The sequence below is a fragment of the Bos mutus genome, chromosome 5 (genome assembly GCF_027580195.1).
Source record: "Bos mutus isolate GX-2022 chromosome 5, NWIPB_WYAK_1.1, whole genome shotgun sequence".
Taxonomy (NCBI): Eukaryota; Metazoa; Chordata; class Mammalia; order Artiodactyla; family Bovidae; genus Bos; species Bos mutus.
In genome coordinates, this window is record NC_091621.1 from 49032486 (window position 1) to 49046093 (window position 13608).

Consider the following 13608-nt stretch of genomic DNA (forward strand, 5'->3'; position numbering starts at 1 on the left):
GCAGTTTCAAACTATCTGACAAAGTTGACAGTGGGCACACCTGAAGACCCCACAAAGATATTGCTCAATGTATACCCCCAGAGAAATCCTTGTATCCTACTCACAAGAATTCACACGTTAGGATGTTCTGGGCAGAACTACGTATAGAAGAAACAGACATATTTTTAAAGTTTATTAGTAAGAAAATGAATAAATAAAATTTGGTACACTCATGAAATAGGATATACATAACAAAATGAATTAACTAAATGAATTAACTTGAAAAGTATCAACATAAGTAAATCTCCCACCACAATGTTGAATCTTAAAGGCAAATTGCAGAAAGCTAAGATGAAGAGTTGACTCACTGGAAAAGACTCTGATGCTGGGAGGGACTGGGGGCAGGAGGAGAAGGGGATGACAGAGGATGAGATGGCTGGATGGCATCACCGACTCGATGGACATGAGTTTGAGTGAGCTCCAGGAGATGGTGATGAACTCCGGGAGGCCTGGCGTGCTGTGATTCATGGGGTCAAAAGGAGTCAGACACGACTGAGCGACTGAACTGAACTGAAGATGATACCAAGCTTTTTCATCTGAGTGGAAGGCATCACTATGTCCCTGGCTGATCTCATCCCTGGAAAGCTATATGCAGAATATTCCTAGACCAGGAATCGAACCTATGTCCCCTGCATTAGCAGATTCCTATCTACTGCACCACCAGGCAAGCCTGGGCTTATTCCTTTTTAAATGCAATATCCTCAGCAAGGCCTCTCCTCAGTACCCTGCCAACTGCCTCACTCCCCCACCTCTAATCATCTGAACCACAGTATCCTATTTCATCATCTTCACACAGTTACAGATATGTACAATTATTTCATTTATTCATAGATTTATAGATTTATATATTCATACACTTATCACTATATTCCCAAGGTCTGGAACAGTGCCTACCACATAGTAGGCACTCAATAAATATCTGTTGGCTTATTATGTAAAATTTTAAAACATACAAAACTATGCTATATGTTATTTATAGGCTCCTAGTTACATTGTCAAAGATTAAAAACATGGATGGGAAGGATACACAATACCTTTAGGGTAGAGTTTATCTCGGGGGAGGGAAGCCGGTCAGTAGAATCAGAGGGTAAAACAAAGAGGCCTTAAACTCATTCTGTGATTTTGTTTTTTTAAGTTTTGAAAGAAAAACAGCAACACTTATGAAATCTGTTTATCTGAATGGTGGTTATGCAGTATTGTTACAGTTGTCTCTGTACTTTTCTGATCAAGATATTTCATAATAAAAACACAGCTTTTTTTTTTTTTTAAGAGATTTGAAATAACAAAATATATAGAGGTGGAGAGCAAATCAATAGTTGCCAAGGGTTAGGGACAGGAGGATGGTCACTGCAAACAGGCAGCATGAGGGAGATCTTAGCTGTGATTAAAAAGTTCTGCATCCTGTATAGTACAGAGAACTCTGCTCAATGTTATGTGACCGCCTGGATGTGAGGGGAGTTTTGGGGAGAAAGGATTCATGTAAAAGTACAGCAGAGTTCCTTTGCTATGCACCTGAAATTATCATAGCATTATTAATTGACTATACTCCAACACACACAAAAAAAGTAAAAACAAAAAAAAGTACTGCATCCTGGAACTTCCCAGGTGGTCCAGTGGTTAAGACTCCGTGCTCCCCGTGTACACCCATGGCGGATTCATGTTGATGTATGGCAAAACCAATACAATATTGTAAAGTAAAAAAAGTAATAATAATAAAATAAAATAAAAAATAAATAAACAACATAGTACTAAAAAACCAATGGGTCAAAGAAGAAATAAAGAGAAAAATTTGAAAATACCTTCAGACAAACAAAAATGGAAATATACCAAAATTTGGGGAATGTTGCAAATGCAGTTCTAAGAGGGAATTTCATAGCAATAAATATCTACTTCAAGAAACAAGTCTCAAATAAACAACCAAACTTTATACCTCAAGGGAGCAGAAAAAGAAGAGCAAATGAAACTCAAACTGTAGTAGAAGGAAGGAAATAACAAAGGTTACAGTAGAAATAGAGACCAAAATGACAGTACAGAAGTTCAAACTTAGAGCTGGTTCTTTGAAAAGATAAATGAAATTGACAAGTCTTTAGCTAGTCTTAACCAAGAAAAAGAGGACTCAAATAATATCAGAAATAAAAAAGGAAATATTACAAATGATACAGCATAAATACAAAGGATCCTAAGAGGCTGCGATGAAAAATTATACATCAACAAACTGAACAACCTAGAAGAAATGGATAAATTCACAGAAATATACAACCTACCAAGACAGAATCATGATTAAATAGAAAATGTGAACAGACCAATTACTAGTAAGAAGATTGAATCAGTAATCTAGAAGGATGTCAACATCATTAATCATCAGGGAAATGCAAATCAAAACTACAACAAGATAGCACTGCAAACCTATTAGAATGGCTACTATCCACAAGACAAGAAACGGCAGACACTGGTGAAAGTGTGGAGGAAAGGGAACCCTTGTGATTGTTGGTGGGAAAATAAATTGGTGCGATCACAATGAAAAACAGTTGAGAGGTTCCTTAGAAAATTAAAAATATAACTACCATAGGACCTAGTAGTTCCACTTCTGGGTATTTGTCTAAATAAAACACTAACTCAAAAAAAAAAAAAAAAAAGACTCGGTGGTCCCAATGCAGGGGGCACAGGTTCCATCCCTGCTCAGGGAACTAGATCCCACGTGCCACGACTAAAGAGCCCTCATGCTGCAACTAAAGATGCCTCACGCCACAGTGAAGATCCTGCACACAGCAACGAAGATCCCACGTACCACAAGTAAGAGCTGGCACGGCCAAATAAATACAATTGTTTTAAAAGCTCTGCATCCTGATTTCGAGGGTGACAACACTAAGCTGCTGGTGATAAAATGGCACAGAACCATGCATACAGTATATACCAATGTCAGTTTTGTAGCTCTGCTTATGCTACAGTTAAAAACGATGTAACCATTGGGATAAACTAGGTGAAGGGTATAAAGCTCCCCTCTGTCTTTCTCTGTACTATCTTTGCAACTACCTTTATAATTACAGTTTTTATATAAATTTAGAACTATTTCAAAAAAATTTTTAAATTACAAACAGAACAATAAATAATTTACCTAAAGTAATATTATTTCTAGTTGACAGATGAGACCAGTGAGGCCCTCAAGAACAGAAGCGATTTGTAGTAGGTAGTGTATGGGGCAGGGCAGGGAAGCCTGCAGAAACTCTAGTTTTCTTTAACAACCAAGTCAGCAAGTGCACAAGTCTGGATCTCTTGGGAGCCCTTCCTCTGGTATAACGGTGGCTCCCAGTGACTAACTCAGGCCGCATAGCAAAGCTGGAGATCCCAGATATTAGATCATATTAATACATCAGGGGGGCTTCCCAGGTGGTACTAGTGGTAAAGGATTCATCTGCAAATGCAGGAGACCTGGGTTTGATTTCTGGGTCAGGAAGATCCCCTGGAGAAGGAAATGACTACCAACTCTAGTATTCCTGCCTGGAAGATTCCATGGATAAAGGAGCCTGGTGGGCTACAGTCCACAGGGTCACAAAGAGTCAGACACGACACAGCACACAGCACAATGGATCCGATGTTAAAATCGGATAATCTGGCTTCAAATCCCAGCTCTGCCACCTGGCAAAGGGATGGCCTTCTGTTTCAACCTCTTCCTCATCTGCAAAATGGGGACACTGTGATTATAACTCGCATTGTTTAAGTCAAATAATACCTAAAAAGTGCTCAGCATAAAATTTGCCACATAGTAAAAGAGCAATTAAAAGTCAAGGAACACTGCCTATTACCTGTGAAATAAACCCAAATACATCTACTATTTGTCCCAAGGACTGGACTATGCATGATACTGTTCAACCACACAATCAGGTTTTTGTGCTAGGTGAAGTGTGAAGGGTCTTATTGAGAAGTATTAAATTGTGGGTAAGGAGCAGTGGGGACAAGGACAGGGGTGAGGCAAACTCAATAAAATGACCACAATTGCCTATTAGCAAATAGCTGGGAGAACCATATCCCAACCAGAAAAAGAAAAGAATATAAAACAAAAACGGCTCACTGCGTCTGTGTAACCCTACAGACGACAAGAAGGTAATAATCACAAATTCAAACCTCAAAGAATACAGACACTATTAGATTAACCAGACGTAAAGCCAAAAGTAGCTACATACTTAAAGTTCCCAAAGACTACAGCAAGACTATAGATTCTGGTCACTGAAAATTAAAAAGAAAAATGAGGGCACTTCTTTTGGTCACAAACCAACTAAATTTAAAACTACTGAAACTAGATTTAATCTGGGAGAGGAGACGGACCAGGCTCCACTTTCAGTTGGCTGAAAAGAAGCATTCCAGCTCCAGGAGCATACACACACACAAGAAATTGGAGACTGCATTTATTCTCAAAAGGTACATTAAAGTTGACAACAAACCCACTTGAAATTCTGAAATCCGAACAACAAAGGATGGTAAAAAGGACCAGCGTTTCAGCTCAATTTGCAGTGGTAGTTTCTGCAACGTGTCTTTAGGAATACATAAATCAGGTATCCAAAAGAGGGTACAATCTAATAATGCAACTCATTTTTAAAACCAAATCACAAAAATTAGTTAAAATATGTGAAGTATTCCTGAAGTATCGGCTTGGAATCAGTAAAATACATGTCTACCCTAAAAGGGGGGAAAAAAACTCAAGAATATTTTATTTTCAGTAATGAGTGAGACTCCAAAAGCATAACCATCCCCCCTCACAAATGCTTTTAAATCAGTAATACTTACAACAAAAAGTATTTGTTTCACTTTGACAGGATTTTAAGTACCCTAGTAAATCTCAGTTTAATACCCATCACACATTTGGCAAAAGAAATAAAGTCAAAGTAATAAAAGAACTCTCAATAAATCCTTTCTTTTAAAGTATTGCTGACCAGAAGAATCGATGCCCTGTGTTTCCAGTTGGATGATTCAATTTGCTAATTCTGTGAACTGTCAATTGTTAATTCAATATTAACAGAATGTAGTAACATTTTCTTAAGGTACTGGTTATATAATAGTGAAATTCTTTTTAAACTTTTATTTAAAACACAAAGATCAATGGTCTACAACTACAAATATCTCCCTTAACTTTCAGTGTCCGAAAGCTAACTCTCTTATATAACATTTTTTTCTAGCAATGTGAGTAAATATGCATTCATATTATTAGTCAGAACAACAGAATCCTCTGCAATGAATTTATTTCATGTTAACTACAAAAGAAAAAAAAAAAAAAGAATTACATCTAAAGAAATGATAAGAATAATAAAAGGAACCAGAATATACCTTGTTCTGAAAAGTAAAAGTAGAAAAAGAAAAATCACATCAATTCCATTAGTAAATTGTTAACTAAAAGATGGATTTGGGAAAGAGTATTTTCTAAAGTCTTAATGGATTTAAAAATAAGAAAAGTTGGTTAGTAGAGATTATAATAGTCAAGAAACATCTTTGTTTCACTTTTAAGTTTTTTTTACAGAATATATGAAGAGCTGTAAAAATGAAAGTACTGTACTACTGAAGGTCAATTTTAGTCAAGTCAGAAAAGGAGATACAAAGTTAGCTAAAATTTCCTATCTCAATTCCCTATCTTGATGCTACTCTTCCCTAAATTTAAAACCATTTTTAACTTGAATTCATTATCATGAGAATTCAGATTATAAAAATGCATGTATGTGAACGTGTTAAAAGCACTTGAACCTAAAAATTTATTTTTCCCTTCTTATTTCAAAAACATTTCCAAATTTCTAATGCAAGTAATCCCCCAGGTGCTTCCTGCCAGTTGGGAAGAACATTCTATTTAGGGACAAGATGAAACAACACATTTCACCTCCTCTCTCTTCCTGCTAGCTTCTAATGTGTTACTGGGAAATTGAGAGTTGGAAATTAAGAATTTTGATTAGACAGCTTTTCTATGCCTGTTGGTTTACTTCCTTCAAGGTGTTAAGTCCCTGTATGATGATGAAGTAGCTTACAAAGTCACTGAGTTTCAGACCTTAAATGGGAAATTTAATTTAGTTTGGTTGTTTCCCTCTTTTTGCTGACAGCTAAATCCTCTTCTAAAGTGACGTGTCTTTGTTTAAAATGTTTCGAGGGTGAAAGAGCTGGGTTTTGAAAGGGCCATTTTCCAAAAAACGAGTAATTTGTGAAATAAAATACTTATCAAAATTCTGTAATTCCCAAAGAGTTGGCTATGATCTCACAGGTATTTGGGGTTATGACTATTTATGAAACAACTTAATAACTTGAATCGCAACTTTTTTGAAACTTGACTTGTATCTTTGTTTCATCTGAAATAAATATTAACTATTAAAAAAGTAAAATGGAAGATAAGAAATGAAGTGTTTTTGCATACGTGGAATGCTTTAGCATTTCGTGTCATAAGCAGATCAAATATCCCATGGGGGAGTTGAATCAAGATCCAGGGCTGCATCACTGTGGTAATAACCACAGGCAAAGTTAACCCCCTCTCTGGGACCACCTTTCACTTGCAGGAAATCAATTTTGTTGTCCCTGGAACCGGCCACTCCTCTGGTACCATGAGGAGGTACGGAAGATACACGGGTGGTATGCAAAGAAACAAACATAAAAAGAGACAGAGAGGGACCAGGTAAGGAGAGCGTGGGATGACAGTGAATTGTTAAAGGAGGAACTCTATACCGAAGCTGTGCTTCATCTTTTGAACAGAACTAATTGAAAGTGATATTATTACATATTCAAAAGAAAATGTGATTGATTCTGCCATAGGATTTCTCAAGACGCTTATTTTAACAAAAGCCCCAGTTAAAGCATGAAGCTCTGGACGTCTCTGGTCATGACAGGTCTGAGGTTTTCAGACTGCTGGGCCTGGCCTCTTGCTGGTTCCAAAGACTTGGGGCAGGTACTTCACAGCCCAGAGACATCCTTTGTGGAACAGAGATTCAACTTCAAGGTCATTTAATCAGTGAAAGAACAGACTTATTTGGTCTGAATATTAAATATGCTGTTTATAAATTATAAAACAGCATATATTATAAAAACTGTTTTATAAATTATAAAACAACTTTTTAAGGAAAACCCTCAATTATAGTTACTAGTTTAAGACAGTTACTTATTTAAACCTGAAGCATTCATTGTGGCAACCTTTCCCTGATGGCTCAGGTGGTAAAGTGTCTGCCTGCAATGCAGGATACCTGGGTTTAATCCCTGGGTTGGGAAGATCCCCTGGAGAAGGAAATAGCAACCCACTCCAGTACTCTTGCCTGGAAAATCCCATGGACAGAGGAACCTGGTAGGCTACAGACCATGGGGTCACAAAGAGTTGGACACGACTGAGCGACTTGACTTTATGGAATATGATTTGGAAACATCCATTAAAATGTTAATGCACATATCCTTGGACCCTAAAATTCCATTGCTAGAAATTTACTCAACATATATATTCCCATAGATACACAGCAACATTAGTGTAGAGATTTATTCTGTGATGTTTACTGCCTCATTTTTCACAATAGCAGAAAGCTGGAAACAACCTAAACGCCCACAAGGGGTTGATTATATCAGCGGTGGTGTGTTCATATCATAAAATACTGTACAGATGTTAAAAAGAATGAGCTTTTTTGTTACCATAAAAGATATAGAAGGCTATACATAGCTACAGAGAGGTCTGAAATACTAATTTTAAAAAGCAAACTGCAGAACAGAATGCATAATATGATGCTATTTGTGCGTGCTTTTAAAAAACGATTTAAATATATGCTCATCTTGCATTTAAAAAAAAATCATGGAAGAACAAAAAAGAAACTTTTAATGATAGTGACCTCTAGAGAGTGGGATTAGCAGGGTTTGCAATTTTGCTTTTCACTCCATAGCCTTCTGAACAGATTCTATTAATAACCATGACAATAACTACCTTATTTCTTTTAGAATAACGGAAAGACTAGCTAATAATAAAAGCTTATACTAAACCTGCATGAACAGAAACAGAACTATGCTTTTTTACGGAACTGTCATCGAAAACCACTTTGCCTAATCACTTTCTTCTCGTCTATACCAGGATAACTAAGCCTACGTGAACGGATGTTAACCCATTAGTTTACACAGCGGAATGTTCAACACAGTCGTTTACTGTCCATAGCACAGTCATCTGGGGTGTTTCCATTATGAAACACGTTGACGTCGGTCAGTTTCTAAACATCTTTCTTCCGACGCTGCGTTACAGGAGGTCCAGGAGCCCCGAGCGAGCGGAGCCCGGACGCGTCTGGGAGGAGCTCCCCGGCCGCAGCCGATTGGGCTCCGCATAGCAGCCGGCTACACACAAAGAACTTTTTCTACATCACCCAGTGGCGCCAGGATCACTTCCCTGTCGACAGCCCGTGTGCACGTCGCAGACTTTAGAGCCAGCCCCTGTAGCAATTCCGTTTGAAAATTCTCAAGTAGAAAGAGCAGAAACTCTCATAAGTGAAATTCCTCCTCAGGCAAAGAGACACACTTTCCTGCCTTCATTCCTTTTTCATTCTCCCTTAACTAGTTCCTAGAAATATCCAGCCGGGCTATTTCGTTTCTAGTCTTATGCCTCTAAATCAAAGTCAACTGTGCCCAGTCTCCCCAAATGAGTGTTGGCTTTTTACCGCCTTGATTAACCATAAAAGTCCTCTCTTCTGGTGTTCCATTAACCTGCTCATTAAATGTCTTTTGGAAATGTTGGGTTCGAAGTTCCGTAGCTTACATATTTCTTCTAAATCTAAAATGTTACTCCACTAAAATTATATTTCAGTAAAGCAGTTTTTGAAAAATGGTCATTTTGCTTCAAGTATTCTGAGGCTTAACTGCAGTGCCAACAAGTAAAAACTTGTTATCTGGCCAGTTAGTGTTTAAGGGGGAAGCCAGTAAATTTAAAGAGTTAACTCATTATATTACTTGGTAATCTCATTTGTTCACAAACAATCTCTAACTTGCTCTTCAATGTAGAATATAATTGAAGGAAGTGACCATGATTCTCACCTGTAACTTGGGAAGCTAACTTTTCCGTGGTCCATTTCTCCCAAGCCTTTTTTCTTTCCCCCCAATAAAACAGCAAGAACAGTAAACAGGAATCAAATCTCAAGGTTTAACCTGAGAGCAGTCTTTCTGGTTACTGAATTGAGAAATGTTATTAGAAAATAAGGGGGAAACGTGCCTTTTTTAAAAAGTTTGGGAGCTAATCTAGTGTCAGTAGCTAAAACTGTATTTTATGATATTGGTAACTCCTAAAAGTCTAGATACTTGCTTATTTTTGTCATAAATCCATATTAACAATTCATTACTTTGTCAGCCTTCTCAGCTTTGGCACTAAATGGAAGGTGCTGTTAACAGCCCTCAAAACTGAAGTTCTTTTATTTCTTCTGCCACTTGAGAAAAAGTTCTGCCACAAAATTCTAATAACACTAAGTTCCTACAAATCAGCTTGGAAATGTCTAAATGTGTTTCTCCTAGAAAAAGTGCCAGACATCAATTTTATCTGGCAACCATCAAAATATATCAGACCACAAAACTATACATTCCTGGACCTCACAAGAAGCATGGCAAGGAATTTCAGCCAGCCAATCAAAGGGCTCAGTGGCAACTCCATCTGTAGTCTACAACTTGGGCAACAATTCTGAAATTAACCACTGCTATCAAGAGAGTAATGGGCTTCCTGGGGGGGGGTCAGTAAAGATCTACCTGCTAATGCAGGAGACCCAGGAGACATGGGTTCAATCCCTGGGTCAAGAATATCCCCTGGAGGAGGAAATGGCAACCCACTCCAGTATTCCTGCCTGGAAAATCCCATGGACTGGTGGACTATAGTCTATAGGGTCAAAAAGAGTCAGACAACTGATCACATGTGTGCACGTGCACATATACACACACACGCACACACACCAAGAAAGGAACACCCCCCCAAAAATGGGTGGAAATTTCAAATCCACCTTCTCAGTTTCTGGTTTATGATTATATAGGATTATTTAACCCATCAGCATGTTAAACTCACTTTCACAAAAAAACCAGAAAGCCTAAGTAAATGGGATTTTTATTTGCACGTTCTGTGTTATTTCATATGAAGACAAATGACAGAAAACCTGGGAATTGAGGGGAAAGAACCATTTCCTGGAGCGTCACTGTTGGTACAACTTCTGTAACTAGAGTATGGTATCCCTGATGTTCACAGTGACCTTGAAACAGAAAGTGCCTTTGAAATCTATCAGTCATTTATTCAACACCTAAAATGAAAAACACAGTGGGAATTAAAAGGCACTACCAGCACAGAATTTGCCATCAAGCTAAAGAAGATACCGCTCTAAGAATTCAAAATGTTGTGAGGCTGGCAGGCAGAGAGGAGGGGAGCGAGGGATGGTTGTTTTTCCTTCTGTCTTTCCGTACTCCTTGGCTTTTTGAACCATGCTGCATGTGAACTTTGGTAAAAGTATAAGAGCTGCAAAACCATAGTAGTGGGAAGGAAGTGGCAGGTAATAAGCAGTAGGAAGCATCCTGCTATGGCCAGAAATCTCATGGGGAATGCAGGGTACATGCAGATCTGTCCCTCTGCTTTATGTCTCAAATAAAGTTCACTCTGTCTCCAGAATCTCCCACAAATTCTCCCCCTTCACCGCCTCCTCACCACTGCCTGAGGCTGCAATGACCTCCCCACAGTCACCTTCCCCTGGTGCGTGAGTTCTAACCTTTTCTGATCCCTTCAGCAGTCCAGCAAAGACTGTGGACTCTACCTCAGAATACTGTGTTTACATTATGAAATTAAACACAAATCACAAAACCTGAATTCTATTAAAAATGTGTATGTTAAATTATGCTTAAGTTCTGTCCGACTCTTTGCAACCCCATGGACTGTAGCTCGTGAGGCTCTTCTGTCCATGGAATTCTCCAGGCAAGAATAGTGGAGTGGGTAGCCATTCCTTTCTCCAGGGGATCTTCCCTACCCAGGTATCGAACCTGGGTCTCCTACATTGCAGGCAGATTCTTTACCGTATGAACCACCAGGGAAACCCCAATAATATGCATAGTTCTTTATTAATTCATTAAATGACACGATGTAGTTGTGGGTCTAACAGCTACAGTAGTGTTTGTTTAGTGAAAAGTGCAAAGGATATTTTGAGATATCTGCAACAACTGCATTATTGTATCAAAATACCTTATTTCTGTTGGTGATAAACTCACATCTTTTGCTAATTCTACTATGATCTGTTGCCCAGATTTGTATTTGAAAAAAAATATTCAATTTCAGTTAGAGGTTGGTGACAGTGTTATTTTTTCCCCCCTATCCAAGTTCACAGACCCCAAGCTTTCTATCCACGGATCTCTTGCAAGTCCAAGGTTGGAATAAGAAGCCCTGATCTAGGGTCATGCCCAACGAGACCAGCCTCCTCATTGCCTCAAATCTGATGCTTCATTCTCCTGCTCAAAAGTTTTCAATGGTTCCCATGCTTCCCAAGTAAAATATGAACTTTTCTGAAAGGCAGGAAAAGCCCTTGGTCAGTTCTCTGCTCACCAACTCAGGCTTACCCCAACCTGGATTGTCTCTTTTGCATCTGAAGCTCCACCCACAATGGTCCGTTCTCCCCTAGGAACTCCTTCGACCTCTTTGTCAGGCAGGCCAACTGCTTAAGTGCCAGGTCAAAAGCCAGCTCCTCTCTCTTATGCCTTCCTGACGTCTTCAAGCAGACCCAGGTGTTTCATCTCAGCGTCCACTACTCTTTGTATCAATACAGACTCTTTATATTGATTACTGTATTGTATTCTAATTGCTGGCATGTGTGTGTCCCCAATACCCACAGTCTCCCTGAGGGTGGAGACTGTTTGAACTTTCTCCAGGACCTTGCCTCCTGCCTGGCACATGTAGATGCTCAGTATTTGTTGAATGATGCAGTGAATGAATCATCAAATAAATGAAAGAGATAAATATGAGGAAGGAGCAGGCAAAGATTACTGTTTCTAATATGGGTTAATGGAGAAGATATGAAACGGAATATAAAAGAAAATACTGTGCTCATAAAGTTTGCATTAAGAACGTGTCACATATTCTGATTCTTTCAAAGATCATCCATGAATGCAGTAGAAGATAATCGTCCATTAAAACAGCAGTTCTGGTATTCTGATTATACACAAATATGCTACATAAAAAGACCTCAACCTAGACATAGGTTGCATTCTAAAGCAAGGTTTGCAAACCAGTTGTCTGGAATTTAGAATACAATTTCCCTCAGAAGCCAGTTAACATTCAGTGATCATACAAAAGTTCATTTGATTTGTAACGTGCCAGAATGACTCCATGTTTCATTGAAAACTGGTAGAAAATAATACTATTCAGTACTCATCCAATATTACCAATTAAGCAAAAGGGTAATCAGAAGTGAAAGTGAATATTATTTACTTTGAATATTAACATTAGAAGAAAGACAAGTTTAGTTTTAGCAGGGTGAGAAAGCCCAGAGAGGTACTGGCGGAAGATCAGAAAATAACTGCTGGTTATTTCAGCAGCAAGACATAGTAACCCTAGCTGTTTTTTTAATTGAAGTAAATTTGAGCTTTCCAAATGGCGCAGCGGTAAAGAATATGCTTGCCAATGCAGGAGACGCAAGAAATGTGGTTTCCATCCCCGGGACAGGAAGATCCCCTGGAGTAGGAAGTGGCGACCACTCCAGTATTCTTGCCTGGAAAATCCCATGGACAGAGGAGCCTGGTGAGCTACAGACCATGTGGTTGCAAAGAGTCAGACATGACTGAGCACAGCACCGCACACAGACAGTTAATTTTCCTTAGGTTCGAGTGGACAGCATAGTGATTCAGGGTTGGGTTTTCATTTTTTTGGCTTTTTTATTTTTGGCATATTATATTGCATTATAAGTTGTTACAAGATATTGACTGTAATTCCCTATTCTATTCAGTAAATCCTTGTTGTCTGTTTATTGTATGTATAGTAGTTCGCACCTAGCTTTAATATGTATAATTTCACTTAGTTATATGCATTTAAGACCTGTCCTTTTGGTCCACCAATGGCTCACACAAGGGAAAGAGAAAACTCATTTTTGCAGCACTTGTTTGGAAGACAAAGAGGAAGGAGGACTGGAGTTAAGGAGGTTCTGTGTGTCCTATAAAGTTTACCGGAGGTCAAATTAGTCAAGCCAGGGAGAAGAAAAAAGAAGCAAGGTATACACAGCATGAAACAGGTGGTGGTTATTACTGCTGCTCACCAAATTGGTCTGTTTTCCTCCTTGTACCACAGAGGAGGACTGGATCGCCTGGCCCCCTTGTGGCTGGGTAGCTCCATTCTGCAGAGTTCTGGCCAATGATCTGAGAGTAGAAGTGGCAGCATTTAAATGCAAACAAGCCATTCTCAGATTTCTCCTTTCCCACTGGCCTCCGCCACGTTTGAGGAGGTGGCAGCTTTGCCAGCCTTGGTTCCAGAATGACTAGGAGAAGAGTTGCTCTGGTGACACATGTATGAGCAGAGAAATCTGTGTTAAAAAGCAAATCTTTGTTGTTTTAAGCCTAGGAAAATTTGGGGTTGTTTGTTTTGCAGCATAA